The sequence below is a fragment of the Bactrocera oleae genome, chromosome 3 (genome assembly GCF_042242935.1).
Source record: "Bactrocera oleae isolate idBacOlea1 chromosome 3, idBacOlea1, whole genome shotgun sequence".
Taxonomy (NCBI): Eukaryota; Metazoa; Arthropoda; class Insecta; order Diptera; family Tephritidae; genus Bactrocera; species Bactrocera oleae.
This window is the reverse complement of record NC_091537.1, coordinates 63542797-63566759: the sequence shown is the minus strand read 5'-3', so window position 1 is coordinate 63566759 and position 23963 is coordinate 63542797. Positions and strand designations below refer to the sequence as shown.

The window sequence follows — 23963 nt, the reverse complement described above, 5'->3', positions numbered from 1 at the left end:
CAATGCTACAATAGAAGCATTTTATGAAGTAGCGGTAAAATTCAATAAACATAGTGTGAAAATATGTAAAGAAGTTGAAGTTGGCAAAAATAAAAATTATCAGCAATGATATTTTGAATAAAATTACAACAAATCAAAGAGAACCCAATTTTTCAAAAACATATGCTGAGAAATTAAAGGAGTTACTAAAGTTTCGGAAAAAAATTCCACTCATTGTGAAATCTAAAAATAGACAAATAAGTTAAAAACACAAATTGACTTAAATTAATATGTTGATCCAAATCGTTTACGTATCGCGAACACAGTAAAAAGAAGAAACGGCGTAATAATTACTAGAAGTGAAAATGAAAATAAAATAAAAAAGGCAATTGAAGAGAACATAGACAAAAATTAAATTCCGGCTACAATACATCCGAAATTCCGTTTGTACAAGTTAACAAAATACAAAATTTGTTACACAGTGTACTGTGCTATGCTTAATAATCAGGAATGCAGGTATAAAATTCGGCAAAATGTATCACGCCGCGTTTACCGCTACCCACTACAAGAATGTCAAACTACAATTAAAGGAATTTATTGACGCTATTAGCACGACACTAATAGGGTGCATCGCCGCCAACGTCTCGCGCTGTCATCGCCTAAAATATTGAGTTGGTGATTACTATAAGCTTAGAATTAAGTTTCACTTTTAATTCGGCTGTTAAAGCGATAAGTACCCATTCAAAATAAAATATTAAATAAGTTAACTTACAATATGAAATTTAAACATGAAGATAGCATCATTTTGGTAGCTTACAGAGGGAAATCTCAAGAAAGACAATTCAGCGATTCATTGTTCCAAGATAACTTTTAATTTCTTGTTGTCTCGGAATATTAAATTTCTCGACTGGCTTGCAATTAGTCCCGATCTAAAACCTATGGAAAACGTTTGGCCTGTGTTATCATCCCAAGGTTTCTGAACAGGGACGACAATTTGATAATATAAAATGCCTTAGAAATGCAATTTTCGCAAAATAGGCAACAGTTGGTCAAACTGTTACCCATTCTTTAATTAATTCTGTGCCCAGACGTCTGAAAGAGGTTATTACTAACAATGGAGATCATACATCTCATTAAACATTTTATTTGTCTCTTAAATATTAAAAACATAATGATAAAAACATAATAAACAAACATAATTTGCGAAAACTTGTATCATCTCTTTTTTCTAAAACTAACTATATCATTATTTGAATGAAATATTTATTTGAAAAAATAATAAATAACAGCAAGTTATCAGTTTTTCTTTCTTTATTGAGCTTAACGTAAGTGGCTTCATAAATATTTCGCTGGATGTAAATACAAGTTATAGAATAAAAAGGTATGGTAACATAAACAAGTGGTTTAATAAAAGCTTAACAAAAAAACACGTTAACTTCGGTTGCACTAAAAGCTATATACCCTTTACCAACACAAAGGTTCCTTACAAGAACTTGATTCCGATGGTTCAATTTGAATGGCAGCAATATAATATAGTCATCTGATTTGAACAATTTCTTCGGAGAATACATTGTGGCCTCAAACGATAACTTGTGCCTAAATTTGTGAAGATACCTTTTCAAATAAAGAAGTTTTCCATGAAAGCATTTTACTCCGAACGCAGCTATATGAAATAGTCATCCAATCTATACGATTTCTTCGGAGAAGAATAATCCATACCAAATTTTGTGAAGATACCTCGTCAAATGAAAGAGTTTTCTATACAAGCACTTGATTCCGATTGTTCAGTTTGTATGACAACTATATGCTATAGTGATCCGATCTAAATAATTTCTTTGGAGATTACATTGTTGCCTTAGAAAATAACTCATGCGTGAAGATATTACGTCAAATATAAAAGTTTCACATACAAGTACTTGATCCCGATTGTTCAGTTTATATGACAGCTATATGCTATAGTGGTCCGAAAGGACAGGTGCAAAATTTCAGATCGATAACTTAAAACCTGAGGGACTAGTTTGTACACATACAAACAGACGGAATGGCTCATCATGCTGACCATTTATGAATATATTTTATAGGGCGCCGACGTTTCCTTCTAGGCGTTACAAACTTCGTTGCAAACTGTTCAGGGTATAAAAATACTTAAAAACAAGTAAGGAAGTTCTAAGTTCGGGTGTAACCGAACATTTTATGCTCTCGCAATATGTAAGGATCAAAGCCCGGAAAATTACTTCAGGTTTTGGCAAAATTTTATATTTAAGAAAGTACTGATCCGATTGAATCCATTTTTGACACAAAGGCATACTATTATCGAGAGTTTCATTTATTTATTTTATTATATGAATTTCAATTATATATCTTATCCATTGACCGATATTTTCGGTAAAAAGTCAACTATATATTATTCAGTACCTAGGGGCTTGAACAGTTTTGGTTCGATATAGCAAATTTTTGGTCATAAGGTGGCATACTTTAAACGCATTATTCACGCAAAGTTTTACCCCGATAGAAACATTGTTGCTTGATTTGCATAGTGGAAAGTGAAAAAATTAGATGGATTTTAAAATGATGTTATATGGAAAATAAGCGTTTTTGTAATCCGATTTCGCCCATTTTCCCGACTATAACATAGAAATATGAGAAGGATATTATCCGAATTTGGTTGAAATCGATTAAGCAGATCTCAAAATATGGGTTTTCGCCTAAATGTGGGCGGTGGCACACCCATTGTCTAATTTTGAACGTGCTTCCTATATCATACCATCCCAGAGATAAAATTTAATGTCTCTAGGGTGTTTAGCGCTTATAGTAGTTTTTAACAGTACCGTTATATAGGGAGTGGGCGGGCTTGTCACCCGATTTCATCCATTTTCACATTGTCGATAGAATATTATTATAGCTTTAGCGGTTTAGAATATATGCACATTAAACATATTAGGGGGCGAGACTACGCCCACCTTAAAAAAAAAATTCAAACTGCAGATGACTTTCCTTAATGTGATCCTGTATACCAAATAATAGTCTTGTATCTTATTGTGGAGCTTAGTTATCAATATTTTTTTTGTTAATGACGTCGCAGTGCTCCGATTAAGCCAATCTGCAATACCAAATCTTACGGTGCCAAAAAACATGTGTACCAAGTTTCATAGAGATATCTCAATTTTTACTCAATTTACAGCTTGCACGGACGGTCAGACGGACAGACAGACAGTCACCCAGATTTCAACTCGTCTCTTCATCCTGATCATTTATATATCTCTATATCTAACTCGATTAGTTTTAGGTGATACAAACAACCGTTAGGTGAACAAAACTATTATACTCTGTAGCAACAGGTTGCGAGAGTATAACAAAGAAGGTTGAAGACTTTAAGACTCATTAATACATTAAAAAATATGTTAGAAAAAGTTTTAGAAAGTGTTGTCAAAAAAAATATATGGAGAGCAACGATCTTCTTTTGAAATTCCAATCGGGCTTTCGCAAGCATCAGTCATGTGAAGCAGCAATAAATTATATTATTGATGAAGGGAAGTCAGGTGGGACACGTACAAAATTATTGCAGTATTTGGACTTCAGAAGAGCATTTGAATTTATTCATAGGAAGATTTTGATAAAAATATGAGCAAATATGGGATTCAGAGAATGAAACTTGAATGGTTTAAGTCATATTTTAAAAATAAATACCAAAGGACAAAAGTAAACGGTAAGATATCAGACTGGGAAAGGTTGGAGAAAGGAGTACCACAAGGTTCAATTCTTGGACACATACAACTTATTTTGTATATAAATGACATAGATACGTTAATTTATGCTGAAGGAGAAAATGAAGAGAAGTGTCGAAATGTACTGTTAAGTGAATAGTTCGTAATTGGTCCAAAATTAATTAACTTACAATAAATAAAATGAAGAGAAGACAAAAATTATGGAGATAAAATTTTAACAGCTCTTTTGAATTCAAAATAAAAAATAAAGCCATAGAAAACATATTAAATATATCAGAGTAATTATAGATAGTGAATTAAAATTAAACGACAATTTCGAATATATGTGTAGGAAGATAGGGAAAAAATTAGCATTCTTTGGAAGGATTTACAAAAATATGTTTATAATGATAGTAATAAATATATATAACGTTATTAATAAACTAACTTTTGAATATCGTTTTACTATTACATACATATATATACATAGTATATAAGTTATGCTTGAAACTTTAAAATGGTTTAATACCAAAGAACTTGAACTAAGTACTCTTATAACAGTCCACAAAGCTAAAAATCAAAATGCACCACAATATTTAACGGAAAAGATTGAATACTTATGTTGAATCACAAAAATATGAAATAAGAAACAACTGTAATTTTAGAATTAAGTATAAACATAGTGCTGAAGCACCAAAGTCATTGTTTTATATAGGATTAAGATTGTATAATATAATACATTGCCAATGGAATTTAAATACGAAACCAGGAATATAGCATTTAAGCTAAAATGTAAATTGAAATAATTCGTTCGACTTTAAAGCTACTCGCTATTAAATATATAAATTTATTTTTATACTCTCGCAACCTGTTGCTACAGAGTATAATAGTTTTGTTCACCTAACGGTTGTTTGTATCACCTAAAACTAATCGAGTTAGATATAGGGTTATATACAGCTGGGTTCATAAAAATAGCAGTGCTCATGAGCTGCAACTTTAAACTTAATTTTATATATCAAAAAGTAAATGAATGTTCACAAATTTAATTTTGTTTTAACTTTGTGATTATTTTAAACAAAAACAAATCAATTTATTATTCAAAATGTTAATTTTTTTTACATTATTAATTTTAACAAAAAAGTGCTGTTCATAAAAATAGCAGTGAGTAATGAAAACAGTGGAATTAGTTGAAAAAAACATTGTTAAACTCCAAAAAACTATTTTAATTTGTTTGCTTGGGTTAGTACTTAGTCGTGTACCCATTATTTTTTATTACGGCCAGGCATCTGCGAGGCATAGAATCCACCAAGTCCTGGCAGCGCTTGACAGGGATCCGCTCCCATGATTTTTGAACAAGCTCCCAAAGCTGTGATCGAGATGTTGGATTTGTATTTGGAACATATCGTTTAACATCTCCCCATAGGTTTTCAATTGGATTTAAATCCGGAGACTGCGCAGGCCATGACATAAGATCGATCCGCTTTGATGCCATCCAGCTTTTGACCAGTTTGCTTGTATGTTTGGGGTCGTTATCTTATTGAAACGTCCATTTTAGTGGCATTTTCCAATTGGCATAAGGAAACATAACATTTTCTAATATGTTAACATATACAGATCGATCCATGCTTCGATCAATCATAAATATAGGGCCCACTCCACTGTAAGAAAAACATGCCCATACCATAATACTCAATCCGCCGTGTTTAACTGACTTCAAAGTGTACCTAGGATCGTACTCTGTGTTAGGTGGACGTCTGACATATTGTCTGAAGCCCTTTCCACCAAATAACACAATTTTATTTTCGTCACTCCATAAAATATTTCGCCACTTTGTAATGGGCCGGTTAAGGTGACTTTTGGCGAACTCCCAACGTGCTTTGACATGTCTGGTGGCTAACAGTGGAACATTTCGTAGATGGCATTCAAGCTTAAGTCATTTTTTATCTTGCTGGACGATGCAAAAGGCTGCGCCCTGCTATATCGCACAATAGATCGGTCCTCATGAGGCGTGGTTTTACGTTGGATACCACGACTTTCGGGCATTTCTTTATAGTTTAAACCATTATGAATCATTTTAGCAGAACATCCACATATTTCTTGGATGTCTTTATATGTTTTTCACAGGTTTCTTAGTTGAACTATAATATTTCTTTTTTCAGGAGTATAATGTTTGGCCGTGCCCACTAAGTTAAAAAATATAAATTTATTTTAGTGTTTTCTAATGTTAATAATAGTCACTAACACAAAACCACTTACTTTTTATCAATTAAACGTCTTAACAAAATTTTTTTGGCTTATCATAATACGCAGTGCTATTTTAATGAACATCCAAAGACTGGTGCTTCTAGCAAAAAGAGTTGTTCATTTACTTAAATATCTAGTCTAACGGGATTTTTTCGTTTCTTCCATATACACATTCCATTCTACAACAACAATGCGTCGACGTTGGAATAATCGTAACGGAACTTGAAAAAAAATAACATTACTTGATTGCATTTCTCGCACTGCTATTTTTGTGAACACAGCTGTATATATAAATGATCAGGATGAAGAGACGAGTTGAAATCCGGGAGACTGTCTGTCCGTCCGTGCAAGCTTTAACTTGAGTAAAAATTGAGATATCTTTATGAAACTTGGTAGACATGTTTCTTGTTACCGGGAGACGGTTGCAGATAGGCGTAATCGGACCACTGCCACGCCCACAAAACGCCATTGATCAAAAACAAATAAATTGCCATAACTAAGCTCCGCAATAAGATACAAGACTGTTATTTGGTACACAGGATCACATTAGGGAGGGGCATCTGCAGTTAAATTTTTGTTTAAGTGGGCGTGGTTTCGCCCCTAATAGGTTTAATGTGCATATCTCCTAAACCGCTAATGCTATAATAACAAAATTCACTGGAAGCAAATGTTTTTAGCACTTCTATTGACGGTGTGTTGAATAGTTGAAATCGGGTGGCAACTCCGCCCACTCCCCATATAACGGTACTGTTAAAAACTACTAAAAGCGCGATAAATCAAGCACGAAACACGCCAGAGACATTAAATTTTATCTCTGGGATGGTATGAGATAACTTTATAGGAACCGCGTTCAAAATTAGACAGTGGGCGTTGCACCGCCCACTTTTAGGTGAAAACCCATATCTTGGGATCTGCTTAACCGATTTCAACCAAATTCGGTGTATAACGTTTTTTTTATATTTCTATGTCATAGTGCGAAATTTCAATTCCATCTGATTATTTCACTTTCCACTATGCATATCAAGCAACAATGATTATATCGGGGTAAAAGTTTGCCACCTTGTGGCCAAAAATTGTCTAAATCGAACCAAAACTGTTCAAGCCTCTAAGTACTAAATATGTGGACCCCAGTCCCTATAGTTGACCTTCTACCAAAAATATCAGTCAATCCACAAAGAAATCTCAAACGAGTATACCATTTGACTTTGAGAGAGTATAAAATGTTCGGTTACATCCGAACTTAGCCCTTCCTTACTTGTTTGTATTAAGTTTGTAACACCCAGAAAGAAACGTCGGAAACCCTATAAAATTTATACATAAATGATCAGCATGATGAGCCATTTCCGTCTGTCTGTATATGTACAAACTAGTCCCTCAGGTTTTAAGTTATTGATTTGAAATTTTACACCTGTCCTTTCCTCACTAAGATGCTGCTGATTTGTTGTAACGATTCGGACCACTATATCATATACATAGCTGTCATACAAACTGAACAATCGGAATCAAGTACTTGTATGGGAAACTTCTTTATTAGACGTAATATCTTCACGAAATTTAACATAAGTTATTTCCTAAGGCAATAATGTAATCTTCGAAGAAATTGTAGATCGGATCACTAGGGCATATAGCTGCCATACAAACTAAACGGTCGGAATCAAGTGGTTGTATGGAAAACTCTTTCATTTGCCAAGGTATCTTCACGAAATTTGGCATGGATTATTCTTTAAGGCAATAATGCAATCTCATCACTATATCATATAGCTGCCATACAAATTGAACAATCGGAATCAAGCTCTTGTAAGGAACCTTTGTATTTGTGAAGGGTATTATAGCTTCGGTGAAACCGAAGTTAACGTTTTTTCTTGGCTTTTACACAATTCATTCTCTTTTTGTCCCTTTCTAATAGAAATCGATAAGTTTTGCTGTCTCACACATTTTTATGTTTGAAAATGCAAATTTTTAAATGCGCAGTTTTTAGCAGTTTCATGAAGGGCATCAATCAGCATAAAATCAACAGTGCAAACTGCGCAGTGCTGCTAGCATTTACAGCATTTCCGAAAAAGTCCGTATGTATTTTTATACGTATAAATATTAATAATAATAATAATAATATGTCTTTAACCCCGAATTCAAGAGTTTATATTCTAAAGCCCTGCCAGAAATAAAATTTAAATTTGCATGTCTGGTTTAAGATGTTAATTGAAAAATAGCCAACATGTAGATATTAACTTTATTCTTATGCCCTAAATTTTCAATAAGGTTTACTCCGTTATTCTCTTATATACCAAATACCCAAATAAACATTATGCATAACTACCGGTTTTTGCTAATGTTTCAAAAACTTCAAAATCACACAAAGTCAGTAAACTGTAAACAAGAAATTAATAAATAAAAAACAATAAGTTTTTGACATTATTGATTAACAATTTTTTGCGTAAGGGGAAGCACGCTCCGAAGTAACTCCTGTCTTATAGAGAAACTTAAGGGGAGAAAAATAAACTTTGTTATATAGAAAACTCGTTTCACAATTTTTTGCACGCAATGTTTCGATTTAAAATTAATTTTAACTGTATACTGTGCACTAAATTGTTTATGTATGTTTTTTTTTGTATTAATTATTTATTGTAAAAATATTCAATAATTAAATTTTTATTCAACTAGTTTTATTTTAAAACGTTCTAAATCAGTTTAGCATTTTAACTTTAAAAAAAAATTTCAATTTATAATTTCACAAGTTTTATTGAATTCAATAATATTAATTGCACTGGTTCTTTTGTTGTTATTATAATATGGATTTTTCATTGGCAAAATAAATACAATGTGGTCAAAAGTTTTGCGGATTACATTTAGAAATCGTTTTATAAATATTATATATTAAAACAGTTATGGCAGAAAGATATCCTATAAAAAGATGATATATTTTATAACTGCAAAACTTATTTAAAAGCTGAAGGTACATTTAAAAAATTAACATAACAAATTGCTTTAAAACTTGCTTGCTTGAGACAAGCAAATTCAGACAAGTAAGAAAGGGCTAAGTTCGGATGTAACCGAACATTTTATACTGTCGCAAAGTCAAATGGTATACTCGTTTTAGATTTCTTTGTGGATCTTGCCTTCTTGTTCTATGTTGACCGATATTTTCGGTAAAAAGTCAACTATAGGCACTTTTGGTTCAATTTAGATAATTATTGGTCACAAGGCATACTTTAAACGTATTATTCACGCAAACTTTTACGCCGATATAATCATTGTTGCTTGATTTGCATACTGGAAAGTGAAAAAATCAGATGGAATTTAAAATGATATTATATGGGAAATAGACGTGGTTGTAATCCGATTTCGCCCATTTATACGTACTATAACATAGAAATATGAGAAGAATATTATGTACAATTTGGTTGAAATCGGTTAAGCAGATCTCAAGATATGGGTTTTCACCTAAAAGTGGGCGGTGGCACACCCATTGCCTTATTTTGAACGCGCTTCCTATAAAGTCATTTCATACCATTCCAGAGATAAGATTTAATGTCTCTAGCGTGTTTAGTGCTTGATTTATTGCGCTTTTAGTAGTTTTTAACAGTACCGTTATATGGGGAGTGGGCGGAATTGTCCGCCGATTTCACCCATATTCACACCGTCGATAGAGATGCTAAAAACATTTGTTCCGAGTGAATTTTGTTATTATAGTTTCAGTGGTATAGGAGATATGCACATTAAATTTATTAAGGGGCGGGACCACGCCCTTTAAAAAAAATTTTACTGCAGATGCCCCTCCCTAATGTGATCCTGTATACCAAATAAGAGTCTTGTATCTTGTTGTAGAGCTTAGTTATGGCAATTTATTTGTTTTTGATTAATGGCGTTTTTTAGGCGTGGCAGTGGTCCGATTCCATCTGCAATACTAACCGTCTTACGGTACCAAAAAACATGTGTATCAAGTTTCATAAAGATATCTCAATGTTTACTCAAGTTACAGCTTGCACAGACGGACGGATAGACATTCACCCGGATTTCCACTCGTCTCTTCATCCTGATCATTTATATATACATAACCCTATATCTAACTCGATTAGTTTTAGGTGATACAAACATCCGTTAGGTGAACCAAACTATTATACTTTGTAGCAACAAGTTGCGAGAGTATAAAAATTACTTTTTAACCAGAAATGTAATAATTTATTTTCGAAACTATCATTCTAGTACAGTATCCCCTGGATAACTGCACTTCAAAAATAGTACAATTTTTGGGTCAATTAACCAGGGAATCAATTAATCAATCCTCTTTTAATTGAACAATTCGTTCCATTACAGGAATCCCGCTTAATTGGACAACCTAATCAATTAAAACAAATTCATATGTGCACTTTAAGTATTAATTTAGTTTTTAGTAATGATATTAAATAATAAAACAAAAGAACAAAAACAGAACAAAAAATAAATAAACTTAACACATTGGCTGCCAATGATTACAACGAAAAACTACCCTAACGCTTAAAATTCAAAACGCATGTGTATTTTTTTGCGTGGCACCTGGTGTTAGTTTTTTGTTGTTGTTGTTGTTGTAGCGGCAGAATTCTACCGAGTTGACAGTCCTTGGCCGGAATAAATCCGGGCCCGCTCCGGTTACGTAGACCCGACTGTCGTGGGAACGGAAGTTTTTTGTCGTGATCACCGGTGATACACTGGCAGCCAATGTTTTTAAGACCACAAAAGCTCATATTATTGTATATTTATATGCACCACTAGCCTTCACATATTTAGATATCGTTGCTTACATTTTGAAAATGTTGCCTTGAGAATTTTGTAATTTTTTTGTATATTGTTCAATCTGTATATGTGAAATAACGTGCTATTCCATATACCCTAATTCACCCAAAAACTTGTTTTTTGAATAAAAATATGTTCAAAGTTAGTTTTCTTGTATGTATTTTAAAACTTCGAGAACTGAAGAGGCTTTGAAGGATCACCTTCTTTTTTTTGCACCTCAACATCAGCATTGACCGGGCGTCAATTATATGAGGGATATTGTATTTGTTTTAAGATTTTACTCTATATTGAATTAAAGTTATTTTTGCACGATTTAATAAAAAACTAATGTGTAGAAACGAATTATTAAAGAGTTAGTGGATATAAAAAGTAAAATATAAGTGTAAAATCCACTATAAATCGAAGAAACACGAACTTTAAAGCATATATCTCAAAGATATAAGTCTTCATAATCTGGAGAACCTCCTCTATTCGTACATATTCATTTTAAACAAGATTTCGGGGGAGGCTAATATTGAATTGAAGTAATTTTTGCACCCTTTAATATAAAATAAATAATTTAATAAAAATAAATGTGTAGAAACGAATTAGTGGATATAAAAGTTAAAAATATAAATATAAAATTCGTTACTAAACAAAAAAACACGCACTTTAAATAGTCAAAAACCACAAGTCAGCGGCAACTATATACATATACATACACTTGTTTATTACATTGCTTAGTTTATTTAAGTCTTTGCTAAGTGATACGGTGTAACAATTTATATTTTTTACTTCTAAATAAACTTAAAATACTTCATTTTTCTGGCGTCAAAAGTAAGTGTACAAAAGAACAATAAGTGATCTAAACAAATTTTTAGTAATTATGTGCTTCCATTTGCTCTAATTACGGCTTGTAAACGACGTGCCATTGATAGACAAGATTTGCTGTTGCAATCGGTACAATTTTCTGCCATTCTTCTGCAATAACATCTTTGAGCATGTCTTTACTACCGATTAATACTTTTCTGATTTCGAGCTTGCGCTAAAATATCAAAAGGAAAATGTTGCGCGAAATTGGTTCTGCTATTAATAGATGACACAATACTGTGAAAAAAAGCATTGAAAAAAAAAACCAAAAAAAATATGGAAAATAGGAAAGTCGTTCCGATTTAAACCAAAGCGACTAAATGATGTTGAATCAAGGACAATTTTGCGGAGTGTAAAAAAATTGCTTCGGAAAGTGCTGCGAAATTAGCAAAAGATATTTCGGAAACATCAGGTGTGGCAGGAAGTCACAATTCGTCGGCATTACATTCGAACAGTCTCCATCGTCGAGTTCCGCGGATGAAAATTTTGATATCAAAAACCAAGCAATCGAAGCGCTTAAACTTTGCTAAAAAGTATGAGTATAGACATTTATTTTTGGAAAAATTTTATTTGTAGCGACGAAATCGAATTTGAGGTATTTGAAAAGAAAAAATCAACGAAAATTTGGATGACAAGAAATCAAGCACTTGCCGAAAAGAACGTAATATCAACCGTGAAATTCAACACTTATATTATTAACTTTTATATGAGCTAACACTTTACTAATTCGTTTCTACACATTTTTGTTATTAAATAGTGCAAAACTAATTTTAATTCAATATTTAACTTTGGTTCAAATCCATTTATTCGTACAATAACAAGCATGGTTGCATGCAAGCAAAACAATAAGAGTTACCATATTTTGCAAGTAAATAAAAATAAAGTTAAAAAAATAAGGATTATACCGTCAAAACAAAATTCATAATCATGTGAGGAGTTTCACAAATTTCGGTGTTGGACCGACCAAGGTTATTGTTTTAAAGTGCGGCCGAAGGCCGCCAGTGGAGAAAGGAGTTCGACGATCTCCTCCATTCGTCCATACCATCAGATCGCGACGTAAAGAAATCGTGACTGTTACATTTCTTCAGTATTTTTTTTTACAAGATTTTTTTTTTCTCGTTGAACGTGTAATTGCATCTAATTGATCTGAATTCTACAGAATTATGCCGCTTAACAACAAAAATATATATAATTATTGCCGCCGGAAACTAGTTACTACTATAGTTTTCGAGATATTTGCATTTTAAGTTGAAAATTTCACAAATTTCATTTTATTATATATATATATATATGTATAATATATATGGCAACACTTATTATATGACAACATGGAACCCATTTGTTATTGTTCATATTACGAAAATTGTGTAAAAATTAAATGCTTATTTAAAGCAAATACTGAAATATTTAATATAAAATAAATATGTAGAAACATTGAAGTGAAAAGTTAGTGTATGATAAGTGCATAATATAAAAGAAAAGATAACCATAAATCGAGAAATTGTAAAATGAAATTTGTGAAATTTTCAACTTAAAATGCAAATATCTCGAAAACTATAAGTTTCCGGCGGCAATAATTATATATATTCGTGATCTGGAGAATCTCCTCTATCCATACCCCTCTTAACCCTGAAATCGTGGGATGCTAAACTAAAGACCACCCTTTTTTTTAAGCGCGGCCTAATGCCGCCAGTGCACAAGGAGTTACCACGGAAAATTACAAGTGCGAAGTGTGCAATTTTTTGAATTTTTCGTAAAAATTCTTTGACTTTCCGCTCAAAAATAAGATTAAAAAAAAATTAATTTCCCTCCTTCGTTGGAGGACCTAAACTATACATTTACCTTATTTTATTTTTGAAGCGCGGCCGAAGGGAATGGAACAAAGGAATTCTACGTGAAAAATTAAAATGTGTTATTTATTTCCTGCCATTGGGGCATTATGTTTTCTTTATTCTTGTTGATTCCTTTTTAAAATATGTAGATAAGGTAACATTGACTATTTGTTAGAATGCAAACCTTTGGTTGTTATGTTGATAAAAAGAATGAAACAAAAGTTATATATTGAATAAAAATTATTTTTGCACTATTTCATATAAAAAAAAATGTGGGGAAACTAATTAGAGAAGTGTTAGTGGATAAAAGAGCTAAAAATCTGTAATGAAAAATCATAAAACGAAGAAAAACTTTAAATAGTTGAATTTGTGACTATAAATGCAAATATTTTCTGCATCTGGAAAACCTTTTCTATCCGTACATAACAATTTTAACCCGAATTCGGGGGACGCTATTCTACAATTTACCCTCAGCGGCAACTAAGTGTATATTATTCACATTTTAAACTCGAATTCAGTGGATGCTATTGTAAGTTATCCTTTATTTTTTACATTTAGCTTATCCACAGATTCTAAAATTAAAGTTGGTACAGCCTATCACTTTTTATTTCACATAGATACCCATGCTATTAAAAAGTTTTATCTTTTTAGGCAGTTGTTGTTGTAATAGTTGTAAAAGAACCGACATTTAGCAGGTACTTTCATATTGATAATGACTAATATAATAAAAAATTTTGGTTATGGGAAAATCAAACATCTTTAAAAATGGGAAGAATTTTCAAAGATGTTATATTTTTAAATATGCTTTCGTTTTGTAAACCCCTTATTGACCTACTTTTACTATAAGAGCCATTACCTCGTGTTATTTTTGTTTATAAAGAACTTTTTTAATGAATAACGTTAAAAATAACGTACCTTTTACTCAACAGGAAATATATCAACCAAAAAAACTTGAAATTTAAAAGGATTGTACACTTTTTTGAATAATCCGCGATAATTCCTTTACTACGACTTCAACGGTTAAATGGAGAATAGTCGCATGTTCGAAATACATTTTGTTGAAAAAGCTTCGAAAAATGCTTTTCGCACATATTGCTCACGGTTGCCATCTCAAGAAATATTGACATAACATATAATCCTATTTCGCAATGTTAAAGATGTCAAATAATTGAAAGAAAGGTAATATTCGAATTATAATTTTTCATGTATTTTGAAATTATTATATATTACCGGCACGGTTACGGTTTCTTTGGTGCCGCGATTTGATAGTATGGGCGGAAAGAGGAGGTCGTCAGGATTAAAAATGTATACACATATACCAGCCTCGAGTATTTGTATTTAAAAATTAAAAATAATGCAGGCTATTTCAATATGTTTAACACATTTTGCACGTGTTCTTTCGCGTCGAACTCCTTGCTGCACTGGCGGCCTGCGGCCGCGCTTCAAAATCCTCGGTTAAAAGCCGCGGTGTTCATAGTTCTTTTGAGTCCAACTCCTTTCTGCATAGTATTTGCCATAAATGTAAACACAAACACACACAAATCTCCTAACACTCTGTGCCAAGTAATTTTTGAAGTATATAAAACTATATATTGGATATATTTCAATGTGTACAGTGTAATTAAATATATTTTAAATCGTAATTTTGCCGTATTATCCAACTTCAATTCAATTTAAGCGCTATTCGTCATCATTTTGAACTTAAAACTATAAATATATAATAAAGTTAAGAAAATTACTAAAATATTTAAAATTATTTTATTAAAATGTTGAGTTTATTTAAATTAATGCATAGCAATCACATAAGTTATTCTTTAAAACATTTTTAAACTTCAACTCACGCATTTGCAAAATGTTTACTAACTCATATTTTATCGACCATGGCATTCGCAATGCATGAAACACAATGAAGGCGACACACGACAGGCATCTGTCAAATATTAAAATACAAACGCCTTTATGGGCATAGTTTAGACAATATCACGACTTCACAGCAGCAGGCTTACAGTTGTCGCTGTCGCTAACTTAAAACTATTTCTACTATTGCCGACGACAATCGGTAGCTGTAGTGATGCCCTTAATGTGTAGAAAGGAAAATTATTCAAAGCTCTAACAAGACTGACGTTATCTTACCAACAGAAGCATATAATAGCTCTGATATATCATAATAACAATTGATAATTTAAAGAAAATGAATCGACCATTTAATTATTTTTTTCACAAATAATTTCCCTTTGAACAATATATATAAATTTCATTCAAATGAAAAGTTTTAGTACGGCAGCAACGAAGTTGTGTTCATCAGCTGTTTGATAGTCGCTGCCGTCTTCAAAACGTTCAAGAAGCTTCTCTCAACCCGCCATTTGCAGATAAGTGTGCTTTTACCTTGGGACTCTTTTGACCCTCGTTATCGGCAAATTCTCTTTTGGTGTCGCTCTGTGCAATCACACGAGCAAAAAGAGTCCAGCAACTTAAATCGAGTTTTTCTGTCATTCCTTTTCATAAAATTTTCGCAAACATTTGTGCGGTTCGATTGCGCAACACTTAGAGCGTGTTGCATATTTCATTTGTATGTTGGGATGATGGTCTCACATTTTGCTTACAATGAATTACCATGAATATGGTAGAACAATATGCATAATACCTACCCGCTTAATAGTTTCAAAGAAATATTTAAGTCGGGAATTCCCTAATCCACCAGAATGTATTGAATACCCGCTACTAATATTTTCAAGGCTAAATTAATAACAGGAATTTCCTAATCTTTAAGTATTAAAATCCCATAATTTTTTTATTCCATATTTTTTTCTATTTATTATAAAACATCCTTGAATTAGTTACAATTCTTGTTTTAAATAAAATGACATTCGAACTAAATTCTTTGCGGTTATGCGGTATGTTATTAAAATTAAAAATTGAACTTTGAGTATCTTAATTTTCTCCTTATTTACAATTTTTCAAAATATTTCTATTATTCTATGCATACATATTTGCATATCACATACAAAAAATAGATAGCAGAATTCAAATTTCTGAACGAATAGTATAGATTCATTTGAAACCGAGCGCTCTTGCAACCATTCAAAAAATTTGAAAGTGAAAAGGAATGCTGAAAAGGGTAGCAGCGAGCTGTTACGAACAAGAACACAAAGCGTACCACCCGAACACGAGTGGCACGGTCCCTTCGTCTTTCCTCGTCGTCCCCTCGCCAACAATAAACCGGTTTGGGTTACAAAAGAGTCTGTGTGTAAAGTGGCATTAAGAAAATTTCGCTATCGTGAAATAATCTATGTTTTTAAAACTTAATTTCAAATTGTCAAGATGCCAGACGTTTCATTAATTTGTTCAAAATATTAAAGCTTACCCGGATATTACACGATCAAGAAAATGCTTTCAAATTTCAATACACTTACACTTTTTGAACGCCGTCTTGATATTAATTTTTTCATTCAAGTCGTGGGCAAGTTGACAATTAAGTTAAAACAGCTGATCACATAGTTTTGTAAACAAATCACATTCAATTCATATTCATATATTCTTGGATTGATGTCAAAATTTAGGTTTATCAATCCATTATATTATTAATTGCTATTAATAATATTTACTATATATTAATATACTTATTACTATTATTGATTATCAAGTTGCTTGCGGACTATGCTGTCGGCTGTCAATTTAAATAAATTTTGACAAGTAGTTTGTGTGATCAACTTGAAATCAAGCTCTTGATCGTTTAACTGCAGCGTTACATTCCATTCATCCACTGTGAATCGTCGGGTTTTATCACTGGATTGTTAAAAAAGTCTCCAAACTTATTGAACGCCTTCTTTATTGTAAAGTACAACGTTCATAGCATACAAGGTTACGACAACATTGACGTCATTGAATCAACATCGTCATATCTACAATGGGACGAGTTTAAAAAAAAATCATTATCCGAAAATTTTTCGATAATCCAAAATTTATTTCTTTATAATATTCGTATCACTCACACGATTTTTGTCCATATCTTTGCTAGCAACAACCCACTCTACACTCCATCCTAGATTCGAATTTTTAAAAACATTTTATATACAATTTAATGTTTTTATACTTCACAAACACACTTGATATTACAAAAAAGTGCAGAAATCGATTTTAATGTCGTTTTTTATAAACAATGCGCGCTCGCCACGAATTTACAAATTTTATAACGGATTGGACTTATTTAAATATGTGATTCTTGGGTATAAATTTCTTGTGAAAAATTAAAACTTGATTTTAAATTTAACCAAACTTTATAACGGATTTGACTTATTTTAATATGTCATTCTTGGGTAAACATTTCTTGTGAAAAATTAAAACTTGATTTTAAATTTAACTTCAAAACAATGTATGTAAGTGTCCAAGGTCAATTTCCTAATTTGCAACTTTCTAATAAGGGTTCACAGTAATAGCTCAAACAGTCACCGACATTCCTCATTTCCGTACGTCAGCTGATACGAAATATCTTATGAGAGCGCAATGTAAATGAACACTCACCCATAGATAAAATGACCTGAAACTCCTCTCTTTGCCTACTGAACAGACGACATGCAATACTTGTACAACGAACTAGCACTAAGAATCCCGCAAGATTAGATTGTGAAATCAGTGGGTTAACTGTGAGATCAGATTTTTTGGTGACTTTTACGTGTGTTTCTAATTTTTTAAAGAGATTTCATATAGTTTTGATTTTAAGAAAGAGCGGGTATTTTGTCGCAGAGTATTTTATTTTGCTTAGCAATACCAATTGTCAACGTATATACATATTTTGGCTAGAATTCCCAGCAAATGTTATGTAAACTTTAACTTCCGAATAAATTATCGGAAGATATTTGTTTATTCAGTATATAAAAACTAAGTAATGTTTATGTTTAGCTTATTTAAAACTTGTAAGTGTTTTGAAATAATAAAATATTTTGTTAAATTTAGTTTTAAAAGTTTATTTAGAAAATCTTTTGTGATTAAACTATACACGTAGATATATTTAGAAGTCATATAGGATATCTAGCTTGTTAAACTAATTTTGACTATGTATATATTTCTGTAAAATGGAAACCGGAAAATACCCAAGAAATACATTAAAAAATCTTAAAACTTATTTCTTTCCTTAGTGGCACCACTGTCAAATGTTATAAAAAATGTGGACTTTGACAGCGCTCTCTCAAATCAAAGAGTTTCGTATCATTTTATCCATGCACTCACCACCGCTTCTACCGTCCGCTTTAACAGACCGTACGGTAGGATACCCGCGAAAATTAGATTTTTCCGTAGAAATGCAACGCCGGGTTGTCAATATCGATATTTTGTAGTAATTAAAAAATAAACTTGAATATATTTTAAATATTCTTAAAATAACTCAATTTCACAGTCGAATACATTTATTTATAAATATATAAACTATTTTTTATAGTTGGATTTTAGTTTTAAGCTTTCACACTAAAAAACTAAATGTGTGAAAAATCGGGTATACAAATACACACACTGGTTTCTGCAACTACGGGCATAACTTGTAACAAATTTGGTTTGATACGGTGGTAAGTGCGGAAGGGAGGCATGTCGGTAACTATTTGGGCTTTAATATCTAATATTGTGACGAACACGGATGATAGAACTAAATCGAATCGACGATAAATTGCCAGAAGCAACTGGACAGCGAATTCGTAGTTGCCAGAATGTTGTAGAGGCGAAGTTTTATTAAAGATATTGTGACGAACACGGATGATAGAACAAAATCGAATCAACGATAAACTGCCAAAAGCAACTAGTTAGCGAATTCGTAGTTGCCAGAATGTTCTAGAAGCAATGTTTTGTTACATATTTACTATATAAGGGATGCCGGATTGTGCAGCAAACACAGTTCTAGTTAGAGTGTTGTCGTGATAAGAACAATTGAGACATAAGCAAGAAGTTGTAAGCTCGAATATCGAGCAATAAGTGTTAAGTTGTTGGAATTAGAAATAAAGATAAGTGTGTAGCCATTAAATTGGGGAGTTTTATTTAACAATCCAGTGATCGAACTCAAGAGTGAGTTACAGGTAGACGATTGGTGTCAGAAGTGGGATTGTCAAATAAATTCCCAAGGAGATAATTATTTGAAAATGGCCAAGTTTAACGATCTGAAGATTCCACAACTGAAAAAGGAGCTGGAGCAACGTGGTTTGGCGACTAATGGATTAAAAACAGAATTACAATCACGGTTGAGAGAGGCCATGGAGGCGGAAAACATTAATGTTGAGGAATATGTCTTTCACATGGAATTAGAGGAAGAGACAACAATAATAGAAGAAAAGGAAGAGGCTCTATGCTCGTCAAAGATTGTGGACATAAACATGATTTTTGCTGCAATATCGCAGATGGGGAAAAAGATGTCAACGCAAATGTCGACACAATTTAAAGAACAGGATACACGTATGTCTCAATTGGATACGCGATTGTCAACGCATTTGGAAGAGCTGTTCGCAGCGCAAGATGCACGTTTTTCAGCACAGTTGTCAGCACCGAAAGAGCTCGACGTGCATATGTCAGCGCAGGTATCCTTACAGTTGGAAGAGGAGGAAGCATGTGAACCAGGATCTTCACAGTATGAAGAGCAAGAAGCTTGTATACCAGCAAAAGTGTCTTCGCAGTCGGAAGAACTGAACGGGCGCATGCCAGTGCAGGTGTCCTCACAGTCGGAAGAGGAGGAAGCGCGTATGTCAGGGCAGGTGTTCTCACAGTTGGAAGAGGAGGAAGCGTGTGAACCAGTAAAAGGTTCCTCACAGTTAGAAGAGCAAGAAGCTTGGATACCAGCACAAGTGTCCTTCCAGTTGGAAGAGCAGGAAGCGTTTATACCATCACAGGTGGAAGATCAGCATAAAATTGAACCTGAAACGGATGACTCTGTGCAAGAAGATCCAGAATTGGAAGGTACATTACATAAGGTGGAGTTGAACCAATGTACAACGATTGGAGAAATAACTACAGGAAGGCCAGTCACAAAATCATATTGGGCAGAACGGAGCAGTTTAAAGTTAGTGTATGGCTGCTTGCATCGAGTATGGAAAAGCGAAAATGGGCAAACCTTCCGAATACTTATGGTTGTTCCAAGGGTTGGAATTCCTGATGTTCTTAACGTGCAGTACAAATGTCCAAGAGGAGGGCACTTGAGAGACATTAAATCCTTGAAGCATTTGAAGCAAAGGTTTTATTGGACTGGTTGTCAATCAGCTATAGAAAGGATTGCGAAATATGCTGAGAACATTGTAGCTAAACGATCAAGGTATAGGAGTTATGGGCAGATGAAACAGCACAATTCGCGTGTGCCAGTTGAGAAAATAGGCGTGTATGAAGATGGTCCATTCCCCACCAATAAATTAGGAAATAGTCATGTTTTGGTAGTCAAGGACCATTTCAATGAATGACCACAAGTGTACACAATTCCTAACCAAGAGACTGAACCAGTGGCGGAGGCATTCATCAGCAAGTGGGTAACGAGATTCGGTGTTCCAATGGAGTTACGTTCTGATCAAGAATGGAATCCCGAGTCAGCTTTAAGTCAACGGATGTACCAGAAACTGAGTATCCGGAAAACGGATGGAATTAACTCCAAGAAGAGAAGGACGGCTAACGATGTAAGCACCAGCCTAGAAGACGAGATGGGGGACATAAAAGCTTTGTGTTTGGTATCGCAAATATGTCTAATCGGGACGATCAGAGTTAGGTGGAGGGCAGTGTGACGAATACGGATGATAGAACAAAATCGAATCAACGATAAACTGCCAGAAGCAACTAGTTAGCGAATTCGTAGTTGCCAGAATGTGCTAGAAGCAATGTTTTGTTACAGATTTACTATATAAGGGCTGCCGGTGCAGCAAACACAGTGCTAGTTAGAGTGTTGTCGTGATAAGAACAATTGAGACATAAGCAAGAAGTTGAAAGCTCGAATATCGAGCAATAAGTGTTAAGTTGTTGGAATTAGAAATAAAGATAAGTGTGTAGCCATTAAATTGGGGAGTTTTATTTAACAATCCAGTGATCGAACTCAAGAGTGATTTACAGGTAGACGATTTATCGAGAAAACCGTTACAATATAATATATAAGGGCTGCCAGATCATATAGCACACACAGTTCAAGTTAGAGTGTTGTCGTGTTAAGAGCAATTAAGGCATAAGCAAGAAGTTGTAAGCTCAAATAAGTTGTTGGAATTAAAAATAAAGATAAGTGTATTTAACAATCCAGTGATCAAACTCAAGAGTGAGTTATAGGTAGACGATTTATTGAGAAATCCGTTGCAATATACACAAAGTGGCGACAAACAACCAAGAGTGACAGAATACAAGATTACGCCAACCGCCATCTTGTGACGTAATTCTTTTGAGTTGAGAAGAAAAAGCATAGAATAGCTTGTAAATTGTAAACAAAAACGTAAACACTTTTGGTGATCCTGAAATAAACTTAACTTATTAGTTTATGGTATAAAAGTTTTAGTCAAATGAATAGAAAAATGTTGCGGGAAAATATTTTGATAGTTTTTATATTTACAATTGCAACATGTTGCTACAGAGTATAACAGTGTTGTTCACCGTTAGTTTGTATCACCTCAAACTAGGATGATCAGAATGACTAGACGAGTTGACATCCGAATGTCTGTCTGTCCGTCCGACCGTCTGTTCAAGGTTTAACTTGAGGATAAATTGAGATATCGTAATGAAACGTGGTACACATGTTCCTTGGTGAAAAAGTAAGGACGAGCCGTACGACTATGCCGTAAATTAAGATACAGAACTCAAATTTGGCACAACTAATCACATGAAGGAGGGGCACCTGCAATTTGTAAATATTGAAAAAGTGGGTCTGGCTCCGCCCTCTTATAAGATTAATGTTTATATCTCTCAAACCAATAAAGCTATATCACCCAATATTGCACACAGGAAATATTTTCATCTCTTCTTACGATAGTGTGAAAAAGGTGAAATCGGATGATAACCTTGCCCAATCCGCATATAACATTTTTGTTAAAAACGACTAAAAGTATGATAAATCTATAACTAAATGCGTCAGAGACATTAAATTTTCCACCCAGGATGGTAGAAGATAGCTTTATAGGAGCCGGTATCAATATTAGACGGTGGGCGTGACAGCGCACACTTTTAGAGGAAATCCCATATCTCGGGATCTGCTCCACCGATTTCAACCAAATTCGGTACATAACACTCATATCTTATATGTGAGTTATCTCAATAAAAAATAGATAGTATAATAGCGTATTTTTCTAATAACAGTGTAACTTTGTGCCTAAAATAAGTAAAATTGGGCCAAAACTTGCCCTAGCACCCATATAACTAATCACCCATATAAATCATCACACATCCGGTTAATTTCACTCCATATATGTTGGTGACGGTATGTGAGCTATTTTAATGAAACCATGGAAGAAAAATATCAGATAAAATCGGGTCAATACTACCCCTATTTCTCATATATCTAACATAAGATTTTCAAACTTTCGGTGGGCGATATGCCATATATATCAGTCAATATGTAAGATATCTTAAAAAAATTAACTGATTAATCTTGAATATATTATAGTTTAATGCCGTAAATATGTGAATTTAATTTTTTTGTAGTTTTCTAATACTCTGTAGAAGGTTCTTACGGAAAAATATATTAAGAAAATTTCTCAGAAAGATTGAAAAAATACATTTAATTTTGCATATTTTAAAAAACGCGCGTAACGAATGTTATCGTCATTCACAGCCATAGACTATATTGAAAGAGCATCGTTTGTTCGGAAATGTGGTTACTTAATTAAATTCTATCGCACTAATTTTTGAAAACTACTCGCCACAATTAAATGTACCGACTTTGACAGTAATAATAATAATACTAGTGATGATTTCATTTTAATGTAAGTATTTAATAATAATAAAATATGTACACTATGAGTTAGATTTCAGAACGCAGTACACAAACTTCGCATAACCTATTTAGTAATCTGTGGTAATCTGACACATACCTATAACATAACATAGCGCTAACAATACTTTTTGATAAAGTTTGTTTTGCTTTAAAGACTAAGAAGTTTGTTGTTTGCTAATAAGTGTTTGTTAATCACGATAAGTTCACAGCTTAATATCGATTTTTAGTAACTTTTGATGACTACACAATATTAAAATTTCATATGCATGGTTAAACAGAAAATATAAGGGAGTCATTTTTTATTTTCAGTTGGATTTTCGTTTTTAAAAATGCCACCAAGCAGACGTACAAACTTAGACCGCTTAACTCGAAATACTGCAAGTCAAAGATATATAAGAGCAAATCAAAAAGTTTTACTGTATTGAATAGTATGTAATTAATGTATACCTTTGCCACAGCAACGCGTGGACGGGGTCCGCTAGTACATAAGTATATAAAAAAGAAGCGCTATTACGTTATGTATCCGTAGAACGTCCAAACGACAGCACGGAAAGACGTGAAAATTTGCACAGTTGTTCGTTTATTCCTAAAGAAGGTCGTAACGGAAGCCTTTTTTTGCAAAATTACCGTCGATTTGGCAATCAATATATGCACATATGTATA

The 23963-nt window shown here is 33.1% G+C and overlaps 1 protein-coding gene across 2 annotated transcripts in view; it reads right to left on the bottom strand.

Moving 5' to 3' along the window:
- Positions 1–14498, bottom strand: part of vas (ATP-dependent RNA helicase vasa) — an 89679-nt gene extending 75181 nt beyond the window's left edge. Inside the window, exon 1 of one of the 2 annotated variants that reach the window (XM_036373965.2) lies at positions 14294–14498. The gene's annotated coding sequence lies outside the window, so the exon portion shown is untranslated. The remainder of the gene's footprint in view (positions 1–14293) is intronic. The other variant, XM_036373960.2, reaches the window with a different exon arrangement.
- Between the last annotated feature and the right edge of the window lie 9465 nt (positions 14499–23963).